We start from the raw sequence: 17,474 nt of genomic DNA, 5'->3' as shown, positions 1-17,474 counted from the left end.
GAGGAATTCCACTGCTTTGCAAGACTCTATTGACAGTGGAGTAACACAACTTCAGATAGAAGTTTGAGACAGAGTGATTTTTCACTCTTTTTCTAGCCAATTTTAGAGATCACTGAGAGAAAAGCAAAAAGGTGCTTCCAGCCTTCACTTAGAACATCTAAAGATTGGATGAAAAAGGGCCATAACAGAGGTCACATGACAAAAAGTTTAACCATGGCTTGAGCATTTAATTTAGCATGCTCTAACCCCTTTAGCTCCTAATTCCTTTCTGATCCAAACAATCCCAAATCATCTACAGTTGAATATTATCTGATTTATATTCAGAAATAATAAGCTCTCCAGTTATGGCCAATATGTGTTCCATTCAGCAAATCTGTTACTTGATTTACACTTCCTTATAAAGAATTGACTGCTCATGAATACTGTTTCTGGGGACAATCCTGCACTCCTTATTCAGACAAAGGTTTTACTGATCTTACTGTGAGTGTTGCCTGAGTAAGGTGTGTTGGATCAGGATCTCAGTGTGGAGATATTCAGAAGTCAAAGATGACCTGTTATACAAGCCTTTAGATGAAGCCATATTATAACTCTCCAGCTACGTCATTCTTTCCCACAGCTTGAAATGGAATTAGAAGGCACAAGTAATACCATCTGCTGTGAGCAGATCTTTATCCTTATGTACTGCCACCTAATATCTCAGATCACATAAGCAAAATGGATAACTATGCACAAACTCTTCTTGAAAGAATACACACAGAAAAATTCCTCTTGCAAATCAAGGGGATGTTCTTAATGGGCCAGAGTGTGTCCCCTCTTTGGATGCAGGTGGATCAGCCCTGCCTGGATGAAAGGGGAAATCACCACAGTGTCATACCTTCCTCTTGGAAACTCTATGGAGTCTGCTCCACTGGAGTTCCATGCAGAAGGAATTGAGTGGGCTTCTGGAGATGGGGGCTGAAGGAGACAAAGGAGGAGACTGGCCATGTTCCAGAACATAGGGACTTATCTCTTCTACAAATGTTACACAGCTGGAATGGCTGTGACTACTATAGTTAAGGTTGCATAAGATTTTCCAGCTGCAGCTTCCAGATAGCTTTTAAGGTCAGTCTGGGGCAGAATGTGTTACAACAATTCATCCTGGAGGTGAGAGAGCATAAACCAGTGGCTAGCTTCATGTATCCATGGAAAGGGCATAGTCTTTTGGACAGCTGAAAAGGATAGGAGTCAGAAATGCCTTTATCTGTGAATCCAGGAGCAGAGATGACTCCATCAGAAACCTGAAATTGTGCACTGTCACACTGTGAATTGGTTAAATACCCATAATTGATGATGAGGTCATTGTTACTGCTAGACCCTTAAACTGCTTCACACTGTGGATCATCATTATTTCTGCTCTAACTTGAAAGGAGCCTGAGCCAACTATGTGTCCACATCCAAATGATGAATTATTGAGAGAGGAAAATATTCCACTAAAATATTACAGTCGATGTCAGAGGTTGTATTTGCATTAACAGTATCGCCTTTGCCAGTTTTAATTCTTTCTGTCTGTATTTGGAATATAACCTTCATTTGGCAAATAAGATGTCAAATACACAGTTAGCTTAACATTTGATTTTAATTTCCCCACATGCAAACAATTTAAGTGAATGACCCTAATAAGTAATGTGGTTTGCTTACTACTAAATTGTCACTTTACACCCACATCCTAATACTTTGCCCACCACAAAGTGCAAGTGAGTATGTGAACCAAAAAAGGTTACTATTCAGTTGTTCTGCAAGGCTTAGTTGACCATGCAGGTAGATTCCTGAGTACAAATGCAGGAAACACTGGAAAAGTTCATGAGAGCTGAGTGCTGAGAAGATCAGGATTGTACTTGAAGGGGCAAAGAAGGGATTTAGTTCCCCAGAAATGATACGTTTCTGTACAGCATGTCTGTGCCAACTTTTATTTTGAGAGATCCTGTATACCTACTCCTATCTTGGCTCATGAAACTGTACCATAACATCAGTTAGTTCAGTTAAAAGCTACGTAGCTGCAGAATGGCCCTGGAGTATGCATTCTGTAGGCTGAAAGCTTGTTGGCACTGCCTATACACTCATCTGTATGCCAATGTAGCAAATGCTGTTCATGTAATCATTGCTTGCTGTGCACTATGTAACATTTGTGAAGATAAAGGGGAGTGCTGAGGACAAGTCTTGTTTACAAACTCTGTACAGTTAGCTGGGTCCCACCCATGTGCACACTGGTCCTTCCCAGTGGTCAAGGGAAATCAGGGATGACATATGTGCTCACATCTTGGCAAAGTAGGAAGGAAGAGGATGACATCTGAGTGTGCCCTGCTGAGGGATATCTTCACACCCTATAGGCTGCCAGACATGCACATGAGGGAACACTGCAACATACTTATGGAGCTATGGACCTCTGTGAGGGATTTGTTCCTCTGTAGACAAAGGTTAATAACTGCTCATTTGGGTGACATTGTCCAAAATAAAGACAGTTATAACAGGGCACCTCCATTGGGTTATCATCTTGGGGTTGGATTTGTGCTGTGGAGGGTGGCAGCTGTGTTGTTACGTGGCCATTATGCAATGTGCACCATTCAAACTTTAGCTCTTCTAGCAGGAGCACTTGCATTTTTTTAACATACTTATGATGGTTTTCTTTGGGTGGAGTGTACTGCAGCCCATTCTGTTTATTGACTTTTTATTATCAACCGTTGTAAGTGCAACTAATGGCTTTTAGAGAGCACTAATCCCTGGTATGGTTGAAACGGCTTACCTTTTTGAGGAGGAAAGGTGCTGGCAGACACCAGTATTGCCTGGTATGTTCCTGCTTTCTTTGTTACTGGGTCTTGATTTTCAATGTGTGCAATAAAGCCCTTAAGACAGTGGTTTTCAATCTTTTTTTTTTTCATTTGCAGACCCCTAAAAAATTTCGAATGGAGGTTCTGACCCTTTCGGAAATCTTAGACATAGTCTGTAGACCCCTGGAGTCCATGGACCACAGGTTGAAAACCACTGACTTCAGACATTTATCAACCTTTTTTTTGGTGTGTTTTAGGGATTTGATACATAGAAAAACAGTATGTTTTTCTTAAAGCACATAACACCATACACTGCACTTTTCCCATCCCTCCCATGTCTCTGTATGACTTAAGATATTTCTGAATCTTGGGGGGTGAGGGAAGACTCAATAATATTTGTACTATGTCATCAGATTTTTTTACATGCTGTTCCATTACATGAGGTTGGAAGCTTGTGGCCCATTCAAGCGCAAAATCAAACAAAACCCAAAACACCGTCTTTTCATCATTAGGAAGGAGGACCAACACACAGCTAAACAAAGCATAGTATTTAATAAAAGTGTGAAGTAGAAGGTTTAATGGGAAGATTTTGAAATAAGAACTACAAAATATTGTTACCAAAGTAACTGTTCACAACCGAGAACATTGCCCACAGTTTAATGTCATTGCATCAATCTTGTCCGCCTCCTCAGAAACAGTGAGTGATGGAGGTCAGTGACTTTGGTAAAAACTAGGGATGTCTCCTCTGAGGGGTTTTGGGAGTCAATACATGGTGGTGTTCCAGTACTCCTGCAGGCTCAGTGTTCTCCTCCTGGTCAGTCAGGGAGGGTTAGAGGTTACTGCAACAAGATCCTCTGGCTCAGTTGCACCCTGAGTGGTGCGGTGGTGGCAGCAATGGTGGCTGATGGACTCTTTCTGGGGCCTCAGCAACAGGCCGACACCACATTCTTACAGCCACCAGTTCAATAAGCGTCTCCATTTTGGAATGCTCCCATTCCCTTTGGCATGTCCATGAACCAGGTCATACATGTCCCCTCCAGCTGGAGAGACCACTCCTCTTGTGCTCTGAGGAATTCAAATTGCCCCTTTTTTCTCCTGTCCATTCCTATGAGCAGATGCTTCTGGATCCGTCTGTCTCCCTCAACGTCTCTGGGGTGCTGTTTCTGCCTCTTACTGGGAGCCAAAGGTTCTGTTAATTCAAAGAGAGGGGGAGCCAAAGGTTCTGCCAAAGAGAAGGGGAGCATATTTTTGTTCTCTGAAGCAAACTGAAAAATTCCCCCATAGTGTTTTTTACAATTTACAATGTTCATATTGTCTCAATGGGAGTGGGAGGAGGTGGGGGCTATGTTCCGGGGCCTATGTTCTTCCCTTAAGCCTGGCCAACATTTGTAGAACACAGCTTCTTTTCAAGGTACCAGAATGGAAAACAGAAGTGGCTGTGTAGGAGAATCAGCAATCTCTAGAGGGGTGACTATTATCAGAAACGTCTCTCTGGCACAGATTGCTGGATGTAGGGGTTTGGTCAGCTTCAAAGGTGTACCAAGCAGATTTGCACTGCCAGTGAACCTGAAGAACCAGCTGGAGTTTCTGCTGCAACAGAAGATTGCTGAAACATACTTACAGGATTAGGAGGCAATGCCACTGAATACTGATTACATTCTTAGCTAGCATAGGGAGATTTCATGCAAAAGATGATCTGAACCATGAACCCTCCCCTTCCCCTGCTGCTTTACCTGAAAGTCCTGGCCCTGTGCTTGCCTAACAGTGAAATGGACAGGGAAAGAAAGACAAACTACAACTTCACTAGGTTTCCTGAAGATTCAGCTCAGCGCCACAATCCCTCAGACAACTAGAAAAAGACACTACATTGTTTTTATCTGACTGCCAGTCCAGATCCTTCTTCTACCCCCACTCTCTCTGACTCGTGCAGCATTGCTGTTGTGGAAAAAAGGGAAGACACCAGGGATAGAGACTTAAGACACTGTAATCTTCCAAGGGAAAACCGGCTGCTGTAACTAACTTTTCTTTAGACAATCAATTGTAAATTGTTTTTACAGCTGTGTTCTGTTCCCTTCCCCAGATGGGACCTTTCCAAACCCACCCTCCATTCCCTGACCTGCATGGTGCCAGTACCATCGCTGCCTGGCTTCTGCCTGAGAAATACACAGACACAGGGGCACACTGATTTTTCCTTTATAATGTGTTTGGAAAAAATAGCTTTAGAAGCCAAATTCATAATAGTAGTTCGTCAGAAATCAACCAAATCATTGATTTAGAACTCTGTCTCGCTGGAGGACTATTTTGAAGTGGAGCTGAGAGGAGGGCTGGATGGTGGGGTGGGGAAGTTGGAAGAGTTTGGTAAAGGGATAGGGCATGACAATGCTGTGACTGCTGCACTGCAGTTGAAACACACAGAGGCATAGCAATGCATGGCATATTATTCAGGAGGAAACATCAGTGCACACTACTTGAAATGCCTTTGATCTTAAAATTGGGAATTTAGCACCAGAGCAAGAGGGATCATGCTTTGCGGGGAGAGGTGGATTGTAACTTACCAGCCTTTGTTTCTGGTTCCTCCTCCGGCTTGGTGTCCTCCTCAGGTTCATCAGGGGAGGGAACTTCTTCAACCTGCTCCTTTGGATAAAGGTGTAGAATCACATGCTCCTCATCCTGCGGGCCTTCTGGGGCATCCTCCATGGACCCTCCTGCCTCCTTGCCCTTATCAGTGTCCTCTTGGACAATGAGGCTGGGAGTGTTGAGGTGAGGATCATGAGCCACTTCATGCTCAGTACATGCGGGCTTTGACAGCACCCAGTCAGGCTCCTCATAGAAGGGGTATGTTCGATAAGCCTCCCTGGACTGACTCTTGAAGTCTTTGGCCTTACCGTAGAGGAGCCTTTTGTGCTTCATGCATTCCTGGCATGGGATGGAGTCCACTGAATGTATGCCTGCTCCAGCCTCCATGAAGTACTGGTACAGGTGTGTGTTCCTGCCACTCCGGGAGAAGTTGTGGCAGAAGTGTACTCTGCCCACACTGATTAGCACCTGGGTTTGCTTGATGGGCTAAACTGCAGCTCTTGGAATTGAATCCATTTTCATTTGTAAAGAGTTCAGTGAAAAGCTGTTCTGCTGTCATCAGTCAGTGCAGCATGCTACTACCCATGCACAGAGGTACAGAGACCAACACTGTGTGAGGTCAGGAGGAAAAGTATTCAGTGCATTGTAGATGGAGGACTAATGAAACTCTAGACATGGTATGTGCCTGATCCCCTGTTCACACTGAAAACTGTCATGAGGCCATGCTACAGCCTAAGGTGTGTACTTATCCACACTCTGGGGTGTGCTAGCTTACTCGCCCTCTACTCACCTTCATACATGAGCTTCTTGGGTTAAAGCACAAGCTCACGCATGAACACATGTAGATTTGCCTGTGTAGGTGTGCCCATGGAGTTGTTCCTGATTAATTGAACCTGTTTAACTGTTCCTGATTAACTGTATCCAAACATGGCATTAATCAGCAACTATCCATGCGTAGCTAAGCCCTAAGGGAGTTGGATGTCCAGCTCTCAGTGATTCCCAGTTGATGTTGGGCACTCTTAATTTCTTATGCCCCTTTGAAAATCTCAACCTTATATAAAGCTTGACAAAAGGTTTCAAGTAGGATGGTTTAGAATTTTCATATGTTGGTGTGAATCCAGGTGAAGCTTGATCGTTACAACTGGGTTTTCATTTTGCAATTTAGGTTGCATAATATATATTTTTCTTTCCTTCTCCTCTAAGTGAATTTAGCAAATTAATTTAAATTCAGACCTGAAGTGTATTTGAACTAAGGCTTGCATAGATGAGAAGCTATATGCGTATGAGTAACATATGTATAAATATATGCAGGAGGTACATCTCTCTCTGAGTATGTCTACACTGCAATTGGAGATGTGACTGTAGCTCAGGAAGGCACACCCATGCTAGCTTTAATTTTGCTATTAGAGATAAAATAGCAGTAAAGGCTTCAGCATGGGCTAGCAATGCAAGTATGTACCCAGGGTTCACAAGTGAGCTTGTATAGCCTGCATTGAAGCCTGCGATGCTTCTCAGGATCCTTTCCTTAGGAATCCACCTCTCCCCATACACTGCTATTTTTAGGTATGTTAGCTCGATTAAAGCTAGCATGGCTATATCTGCCCATACTGCAAACACACCTCCAACTGCAGTGTAAACATACCCTATGTAACACAAGAATTTGTTATATTAGGGACTATTGTCCTGAGGAATATTACTATGGTCTTGTGATTAAGGCTTGGTCTACACTAAACCCCCAAATCGAACTAAGGTACGCAACTTCAGCTACGTGAATAACGTAGCTGAAGTTCGAAGTACCTTAGTTCGAACTTACCTCGGTCCACACGTGGCAGGCAGGCTCCCCCGTCGACTTCGCGGTACTCCTCTCGCCGAGCTGGAGTACCGCAGTCAACGGCGAGCACTTCCGGGTTCGACTTATCGCGTCCAGACAAGACGCGATAAGTCGAACCCAGAAGTTCGATTGCCAGCCGCCGAACTAGCAGCTGGGTATAGACGTATCCTAAGGCATGAGATCAGGGTTCAAAGCCTGGCTGTCCCACAGACTTCCTGTGACCATGAGCATGTCACCTAATCTCTCTGGCCTGAATGCACTAAAGGAGTTAGGCGTCGTGCTGCTGATAATAACAGCACCTGTTAGGACACTAGAAAAATCACTGTGATTCTCAAAGCTTAAATTAGGCACCCAGGCTCCCTATGCAATGAATGGGGAGAGAGAGGCACCTTAGATTGTGATTCACAAAAAAACAGCATGCTAGGCAGGGAGCTACCTAAGCTATACAAAGGTAGATGCTGATAAGAGGGATGTGTCTCAAAGTTAGGTGCCAAAGTCTGGTTTGCAGGGAGCTTTTTCTGCTAGCAATTCTCAGCTGTGACTCCTCTTTTGGTGGTAGGGCCTGGGAAGAAGGAAAATCTCCCTCACAACTTTTAGTCCAGTGGTTAGGGGATTCACCTGGGATGTTGGAGATCTCTGCTTCATTCCTCCCTCCATCTGGTGAGAGAAGGGATTTGACACCTCTCAGATCGGTGCCCAGAACTATAGGATATTCTGATGCGTTGCTCCCTCAGTCTCTCCAGTTGAAGCTGTTGAATTCTGGATAAAGAATTAGAGACTCATTGGAGCAAGGCGCCTGGAGGGTGGAAGACCTAGATCCTGCATCTGAGGCTTGTCATTCTTGGCTTATTTCAGTCTGCCCTTCTCCCGTTGGTCTGGGGGAGAGGTAGGGGAAACGAGGTCTCCCCCGTCCTCTAGGTTCCCACCCTGTTTTAGGTGACTAAGGATTGTTCCTTCAACTCTCCACCCCACCAACATTTACTGGGCTGCTCTTACTTTCCCCTGCTTTCAGCATTTTCCCCAGGTCTGTGAACACTGCTAGACCTGCCACACAGCTTCTTCTAACCTGACGACTGAGAAACTTCTGCAAAGCTTCTCCCAGCCTCTCTAGCAGTAGCACAGAGGTGGGGGGTAATAGGCGCCTATATAAGACAAAGCCCTGAATATCAGGACTGTCCCTATAAAATAGGGACATCTGATCATTCTACTTGGGGGGTTACAGAAGGATTAGGGGTTCTGTTGATTTTGCAACATTCAAACCTTCAATTGTAGTGAGGGTAAGGGTTTTAAGAACATAAGAACAGACATACTGGATCAGACCTGCTCAGTATCCTGTTTTCCGACAGTGCCGCAGAGGGAATGAACAGAACGGGTAATCATCAAGTGATCCATGTCCTGTCACCCATTCCATGATGTTTAGATCACTAAGCTATCCATCCACTCTGTGCAAGGCAGTACTACTTCTCTACAGTTCCACAAGGGAAGTTGCTCGGTGCTGAGCACTTTTGAAAAAGTGGTCACTTCTTTTACCTATCACAATGGATGCTTGAGTTCTTTTGAAATTCAGCCACTTATTTAGCACCCAGCAAATCCCTTTAAGGCACCTGAGGAATTCTGAAAATCTGGCCTGCTCTCCTTTTCTTAAAAAGTTTCAGTGCACATTCTGTGTGTAGCAAACACCTTGAATAAAGTGAAGAAATGTGGGTTGGTGGGTGGAGAAGGATACCCATGACTCATATTTTCACTGAAGATGTTTCTAAGTATGGACAGCATGTTTCTTTTGTGTATTTCATGTAAATTTTACAGGCTCCCTGATGAGACGTGAGCCTGCCTATTTCTCCCTTAATGCAAGCGTACATAACTTTTAATGAATAGAGCCCTTTCATGCACAGCAGTGGCAAACACAACTGCTCATAAGGTATAAAACTGAGACAGAGGAAATAATGTTAATTATTGAGATAATCTGCTTTCATTAAAGGGGTGTGTGTCTTCTGCAGTGAGACTTTGCCAGCATCAGCTGTCTCGCCAGCATCAGCTGTCTCATCAGCTTCTATGCTTGTTCCAATGCATGGCCGCACAGCTAGGTAGGTCATTTGTCACAGAACATAAAAGAAAGAATTCAATACTTTTGAAGTGGGGAATCCAAACCCACCAGCCTGTCAGTAATTCATGCTATAATTCCATCTTTGCATAATCAGGGAGATTAGCTGTCAGCAGTCTGTTCATGTGCAAGAGAACAGCAACATCTTGGAGTTAGTTTTCCATGTAATCCTATAAATGTTTGAGTGTTATATGTTTTGATCAGCAGAACAGATTTCATGGAGGAATAAATGTTTTTTAAAAAAATATCAGCACATTTTACTTTTTAATAAAACACAGATGCCAATCTAGCATTTTATTACAAAGAGTTGCCTACATGGCATGGGGCTCCCTCTTTGTGACCAGTACACAAGTCAATTTTCTGGAAATGGTGAAAGGCTGGCCACTGGGACTGTGTGCATACAGATGGCCACTGAGTCAATTTTGTGCATTAATCAAGTCAGCTGGAAAACTGGATAAAAGCAGGACCTGACTGAAAACCAGATGTTGCAGCTGAATTGAGGTAGTCTATCTAAACAAACATTGCCCAAAAGTATCAGAAATTGAATACTGTTATCGTAATCCCACAAACATCAAACTGAGATTGGGGAAAATGAGCCAGATAAACACTTGAAAGCAAAGTCTGAAAAAATTGTCAGATTCCTTATTACACACTTAGTGAAAGCCGGTGGAATTCTCTATTGTGAGAAGGAAAATAGCACGGAATTGCCAGTTCCTTAAGGAAAAAAATATATATAATATCTGAACACTAGGCATCCTAACCCCATCACCCTCCAACAGTAATTGATTGGGCAGAAATCTTTCAAAACAATCAAGTAAAAGAGAGATTTGTTTTGAGGGATTTTTTTTCCTGATTCCAATACACTGCATGTAATAAATCTTTCAAGTCCACTTGAATTCTTAATCTTGTTATATTTACTGTTGGACTTAAATTGGTATTTTATAAATGAAATTTCCCACCTTGAGGAAGTAAATTCTCATTTTTTTTCTTAAGAAATTCACTCAGGAACAAAACTTCAAAGAAGTATCAAAACTCAGCTTTTATGGCACCATCATTGCCAGTTGTTACTTGGCAGTGATATAATTGTACCTATATAGTCTTTTCAAAGATATATATGGCCTCAATTCAAGGAAACAATTAATCTATCTGGTAACACTTCACTGTTAATAAAATTAATATCTCTTTGGACACTTATTTTGAGATTTGTTAACCCAGTTTGAACATCATCCCCCAAAATTTATTTTTAATATATCAAGGGTCATTTCAGTTTAAAGTGCAGTTGTACTCTGAAAGTGACTGTAAAATTGGAGCTGTCCTGCTCAACACATCAGCTCACTCACTGTATTCAAAGTTAGTACTTCTCACTTTAGAGAGAGAAATAAGTATTTACAGCTTTTTACTTTTGCTAGTGCTTCCGAGCTAACAGAGGTAGGAACAAGCTGTGCATTATAGTCCTCCTATCCCTGCTCCCATTCAAGTTAATGGTAAAACTCTCATTGATTTTTAATGGTGCAGGATCAGACCCTATATAAGGCCAATGGGAGCTGCAGGAAGCGGCACAGGCTAAGGGATGTGCTGGCTGCCGCTTCCCGCCACCCCCATTGGCCTGGGATGGCGAACTGAGGCCAGTGGGAGCCGCGATCGGCCGAACCTGTGGACGTGGCAGGTAAACAAACCAGCCTGGCCCACCAGGGTGCTTACCCTGGCCAGCTGCGTGCCAAAGGTTGCCAACCCCTGTTCTATCTTGTACATCATCAACAGAATTGTTTGCTAAATTCCAATCACTTGCACATTTGCAAACCCACCAAAGTCAACTAGGGGCTCAATTATTCCTGCAGAAACTGTGTTATTGGTGATAATGCCTGAGATAGAAAGACTCAACTTTCAGAGCCCAAGCTGAGTTTGAGGTGTCAACAGAAGAAAAAACATTTTTAACTGCAAACAGTTGATATGGAAATTACTGATAGATAATAAAGAAGGAAACCCATAGGGATAGCTCAGTGGTTTGAGCATTAGCCTGCTAAACCCAGGGTTGTGAGTTCAATCCTTGAGGGCGCCACTTAGGGAACGGGGTAAAAATCTGTCTGGGGATTGGTCCTGCTTTGAGAAGGGGGTTGGACTAGATGACTTCCTGAGGTCCCTTCCAACCCTGATATTCTATGAATACCATTGTGATAGTCTCTGTTTAGTGCACTAGGACAGGGGTCGGCAACCTTTGGCAGGTGGTTCGCCGCTCCAGGCCAGCGGGGTGGTGGGAAGCCGCCACCAGCACATCCCTCGGCCCGCGCCGTTTCCCGCAGCCCCCATTGGCCTGGGATGGCGAACCGCGGCCAGTGGGAGCCGTGATCGGCCGAACCTGCCAACGCGGCAGGTAAACAAAGTGGCCCGGCCCACCAGGGTACTTACCCTGGCGAGCCGCGTGCCAAAGGTTGCCGACCCCTGCACTAAGAGATAATTGCTGTTGCCTTCTGAGCTCATACATACTTAGTTCACCTGTGTTTCCTTAAACCACTTATAGGCAGTAGCCATGTTGTTTGATGGCCAGACATTAATGTCTTACTACAGGCTGTTGAGTTCATCCTGCGAGTCAAGGGTGCTCAGCACTTCAGTGGATCAGGGCCTAAATATCCATGCAGCCTTATGATGCTGTGCTTCAAAAAATCTCAATAGTTTTATTGATTGTCTGTGTCTATTTCTTCTCCCAGTATTGTGTCTGATGAACACACTGTGAAGAATTTGACCTTGTTGGGACTCAGACCAAGGATAAAAAAGTAGTTGAATTTCTACTTAAGTGGCAATCTCCATTAACCCTAGCCCCTGTTTCAAGCTTTTTCAGGAAATGACTCAGACCCTATCGTTTCTACTCAACTTTTCATCAGAGATTTTTTTCCCATAGGAATTAGTGTGTATTTGTCACATTAATAGAGACTGTTGCTTATTATTTTCTTTTCTGTATAACTTTGTCTGGATGGAATGAATGTCCAAAAGGTTTGACTGCTTTTCCATATGTACTTTATTTGAATTAGATTCTGGGATATCGATAATTCAACGTTGTACTAAATCTTGAAACCGACTCCAAATCTCCATAATTTGTATTTTATTGGGATTGTCTCTGCTGTTTTGTCTAACATGCCACATGTATATCTGTGTCTAGCTATTGCTGTTAGTGCTCAAGTTGCACAATCAACGAACCCATCTGTGAAAAAAAGTTGTAGTGAGGAAAACATTCCCTAGCTGCAAAAAGAAGAACAGGAGTACTTGTGGCACCTTAGAGACTAACAAATTTATTAGAGCATAAGCTTTCGTGGACTTCTTCGGATGCATCGTGGGCTGTAGTCCACGAAAGCTTATGCTCTAATAAATTTGTTAGTCTCTAAGGTGCCACAAGTACTCCTGTTCTTCTTTTTGCGGATACAGACTAACACGGCTGCTACTCTGATTCCCTAGCTGGAGCACTAGAATTTTAGTTAGCTGACTGTTTTCTGTTGGTTACCTGTTACCCAACTTGATTAATAATTACCCTCTGCACTGTAGGGAATCCTTCCTATTTAGTATCTTTGAATTTTGTAAAAGCAAAGCTAATAATATTACTGAACCTTCCTTGATGTTGCTGCATTTTGGGGTTGAGGTTTGCAAAGTCTTTAGATTTTTATCTTACTTGAGCTTTGTCATATAGAATTTAGTAGAGTAAGATACTTATTGTATAACCAAAGTTATACCTCTGGTTCACATAAGACTATAAATGGTGTGAGCAGCTCAACTATGTTTTTAGATGCACTTGTAATAATTGCTTTTGAACAGAGCCTATGGGTCTCAGATGGTAGTTCTTTTAATCATTTTTGGTCAGCCATGGACACCCTGCATAAGGCATTTCAGCCACTGTTTATATGCAGAGCCCTTTGATAGGGCTCTATATTTATGAACAGATGGTATAATTTGCTTACTGCTGTTTTAAGGGTTGTTTTCTTCATTTTGAGGTGCTTTGGTGCTTTCCTGTGCTAATGCTATTTGTCCAATTTGTCTGTTTCCATTTCTTTATTCACTTTTATTGTGTGTTAATTTTTTTCTGGGGATTACTACACCAAGAAGCCTGAGGCCCCTGTGTTATGCATGGTCCCTGAATGTTGCAATAAAAAGCCCCTTTATATGATTCTGAAATATTTTACAGTCCAATTGTTACTCTGCCAATACAAAATACATTATGTTAATGTTGGGTTATGCCAAATTGTTACAAAAATCTTCCCATCACCTTCCATGACCATGCTTGTTTGGTTCACGACTATCGTATTGGATTCAGCTAATCACAATGATATAATCCATTATTTTTATTTTTACATTTGTCTTTTAAAATATTTTTCATAGAAGGTATCCTTTTGTTCTTGCAAGAGATGTCATATTGATAGCCCTAGGGAACAAAGTCCTTTATATTCAAAGAACAGTTGTAGTACAGACAACAGTTGTGCAAATACTGTGACTCCACTCCACAAATGTGATTCACTACTGATTTGGAGGAACCATATCTAAATGTGAAAGATAGCTCCAGCTCCAAGCCCATTCAATTTTGGTGCTCTCTGATGCTAATGTCAGCAAGGGTGTAAGTTAATGCTGTTTGTGGTGATGGCTTTTTTATTGTGGATGACTGTTAATTAGAAACTAAACTCACTTTGTCTACCTTCTGTCAGTGCAATAGAGTTTTAGTGTTCATGATCATGTACCCTGCTAGTAGATGGTCTTGCTACTTGCTCACAGCTGAGGGAGATCTTCAGCTCGAGTGGTAGAAGACTGTATTTATAGTGATGAAGACTGTAGATCAGTTTCCTCTAATGACCATAGAGTCTGTCTCTATTTATGGCCAGAGTTTTTTACATCCAGACCTGCATTGGGGAAGTGGTGTTGCTGGGACCCAGGCAGAGGAGAAGCCCCTGAGCAGTAAAAGGCAGGAGAGTAGAGAGTCGGGGAAGTGGTGCTGCTGGGTCCCAGATAGAGATGCTCTGGAGCAGCAGGAGGCAGTGAAGTGATGCTGGTGGGACAAGACATTAATAGGAAATGGATGGTAGTTCCCTTGTCTTGGGTTTGAGGAGAGGGTAAGTGAAGTGTGCAGCCAGGGAGGATGTGAATTTTTTATGTGCATTCAAGGCTGACTTTTCAACCTGAAATGATCTCACACACATTCACAGAGGAATAGAGGGGAGTTAAAAAGTCCAAAGGCAGACTATGGTGAAAACATACTTTAGCAATAAAAACTTTATCAGTACAGTGGTATACTGAGATCGGTGATTACACACTTTGGTCATAAAGTAAGCTTCCTATTCAAATCAAACAGAGGTGTCAGGCACTCCAATTGTCATGTATGTATCTGCTACTACATGCTTTCAACATTAATGGAACATCTGGTTCAAAATTTTGCAAAACATGGACAAATGCTCTTTGTAGATCTTAGATGAGCTAATTGTCACTTGCCCTGCACTGTTACTGTACTCTGAAACAATTGTAATGTTTCATCCCACATGGAGCTGTATTTCAGGGGTGGATAATGAGCTGATCACTGTGTACAGTATATCATTTCTCATTTGCATCCTTCAGGATGAAAGAGTGTACAAAAGTGAGATCACTTGTTTCACATGTGATATTGAACAGTTTTCAGATGGTACTGAATTCTCACCAGAGGCTAGAATCAAAATGGTGATCTGCCAGTGGAAGGTTCAGAAATTCATATTTGTTATAGCAAGAAATGAATTGCTTCATATGCTTCTTCTCCAGAACGTTATTTCTGAAATAAGACTTTTCTACCAAGCATCTAGTTGTAGTAATTTGGTGCTTATTCAGATTTGGCAGACACTCAAAGTACACATGCTTGTGTCTCATGAAAAATGAGTTGCTATTTTAAAATGATAAAACTTTAAAAAGAGAGTGACCTGAGGGTTTCTCCTGTCACAATGTGGAAAATTGATAAAAAGGAATATTTGATAAGCCTTTAATGTAACTGAATACCATATGGAGGGATAGGCCAGGGACATAATGACCTGAGTATTAATATTCATACACAAACCCTCTTAAGTGACCTTAAAGGCATGAAGCAGAATCAGAATTTAATAAATTAATTTCTGTAATATTTATACATATGCTTACAGACACCCGGTCAAACTAAAAATAATATTGACAGTATCTTTACCTGCATTACTTAAAACACCTTAGATTATTTAACTAAAAGCTTTTTTAGAATCAAATTTATCTTTCACGATTTATGCCGTTACGTTTTTGCATTTTAGTGGTTTGCACTTTATTCACTACTGACAATGCTGTCCTGGTTTAGGTCATTTTCATTTCCATCTTGAACTAGCCAATGCTGTAGTGTTTGGATGGAAAACACTGCTAGGAAATATTTAATCTAAAATAAAATAAACTGAAATTGGTGGGGGGGATTAGACTTTAAAATATGGTTTTTTAACTAAAGATAAATGTGGAATCTACTGTGTGATAATCTTCCTTGAATTCTTGTATACTTGTCATTAATATTACACACACTTCTAAAGCACCAGCACTGTAATATCTGGACACTCTTATTAGATATTTACATATAAGGACTACCCCAGAAAAGAGCATAAATCTCCACATTCTCCTCCTGCTACAGAATTTCTTACATAGAGTGTCAGACTTCTAATGGTGTTGGGGTGACCCCGACAATCCATGAGGATCAGGCATAATGAGACATACTTTGATTGCCTTTTAATTTGGATTTTTTTTGCTATTCTACACTTAGGGTATGTCTACACTACGGGATTACTCCGAATTTACAGAATTCAATTTTTGGCAACCGATTGTATAAAGTTGAGTGCATGCAGCCACACTAAGCACATGAATTCGGCAGTGTGCGTCCATGTACTGAGGCTAGCATCGACTTCTGGAGCGTTGAACTGTGGGTAGCTATCCCATAACTATCCCATAGTTCCCACAGTCTCCCCCGCCCATTGGAATTCTGGGTTGAGATCCCAATGCCTGATGGAGCAAAAAACATTGTCGCTGGTGTTTCTGGGTACTGCCTCACCCCTCCCTCCATGAAAGCAACAGCAGACAACCGTTTTGTGCCTTTTTTCCTGGGTGTACACTGCAGACGCTATACCATGGCAAGCATGGAGCCCGCTCAGCTCAAGACAGCAGTCATGAACATTATAAACACCTCGCACATTATGGTGCAGTTTATGCTGAACCAGGACCTGAAAAACCAGGCGAGGAGGAGGCAGTGATCGCAGCACAGCAATGAGAGTGATGAGGACATGGACACAGAATTCTCTCAAACCATGGGCCCCGGTGCTTTGGAGATAATGCTGTTAATGGGGCAGATTATAGCCATGGAAAGCTGATTCTGGGCCCGGGAAACAAGCACAGACTGGTGGGACCACATGGTGTTGCAGGTCTGGGATGATTCCCAGTGGCTGCAAAACTTTCGCATGCATAAGGGCACTTTCATGGAACTTTGTGACTTGCTTTCCCCTGCTCTGAAGCGCCAGAATACCAAGATGAGAGCAGCCCTCACAGTTGAGAAGTGAGTGCGTTAGCCCTGTGGAAGCTTGCAACGCCAGACAGCTACCGGTGAGTCGGGAATCAATTTGGAGTGGGCAAATCTACTGTGGGGGCTGCTGTGATGCAAGTAGCCAAAGCAATCACTGAGCTGCTGCTACCAAAGGTAGTGACTCTGGGAAATGTGCAGGTCATAGTGGATGGCTTTGCTGCAATGGGATTCCCTAACTGTGGTGGGGCGATAGATGGAACCCATATCCCTATCTTGGCACCAGACCACCAGGGCGGCCAGTACATAAACCGCAAGGGGTACTTTTCAATGGTGCTGCAAGCACTGGTGGATCACAAGGGACGTTTCACCAACATCAACGTGGGATGGCTGGGGAGGGTTCATGATGTTCACGTCTTCAGGAACACTAATCTGTTTAAAGGGCTGCAGTAAGGGATTTACTTCCCAGACCAGAAAATAACCATTGGGGATGTTAAAATGCCTATAGTTATCCTTGGGGATCCAGCCTACCCCTTAATGCCATGGCTCATGAAGCCATACACAGGCAGCCTGGACACTAGTAAGGAGCTGTTTAACTACAGGCTGAGCAAATGCAGAATGGTGGTAGAATGTGCATTTGGACGTTTAAAGGGT

This window comes from Malaclemys terrapin, chromosome 1, assembly GCF_027887155.1.
Source record: "Malaclemys terrapin pileata isolate rMalTer1 chromosome 1, rMalTer1.hap1, whole genome shotgun sequence".
Classification (NCBI taxonomy): Eukaryota; Metazoa; Chordata; order Testudines; family Emydidae; genus Malaclemys; species Malaclemys terrapin.
This window is presented reverse-complemented; position numbering follows the sequence as displayed.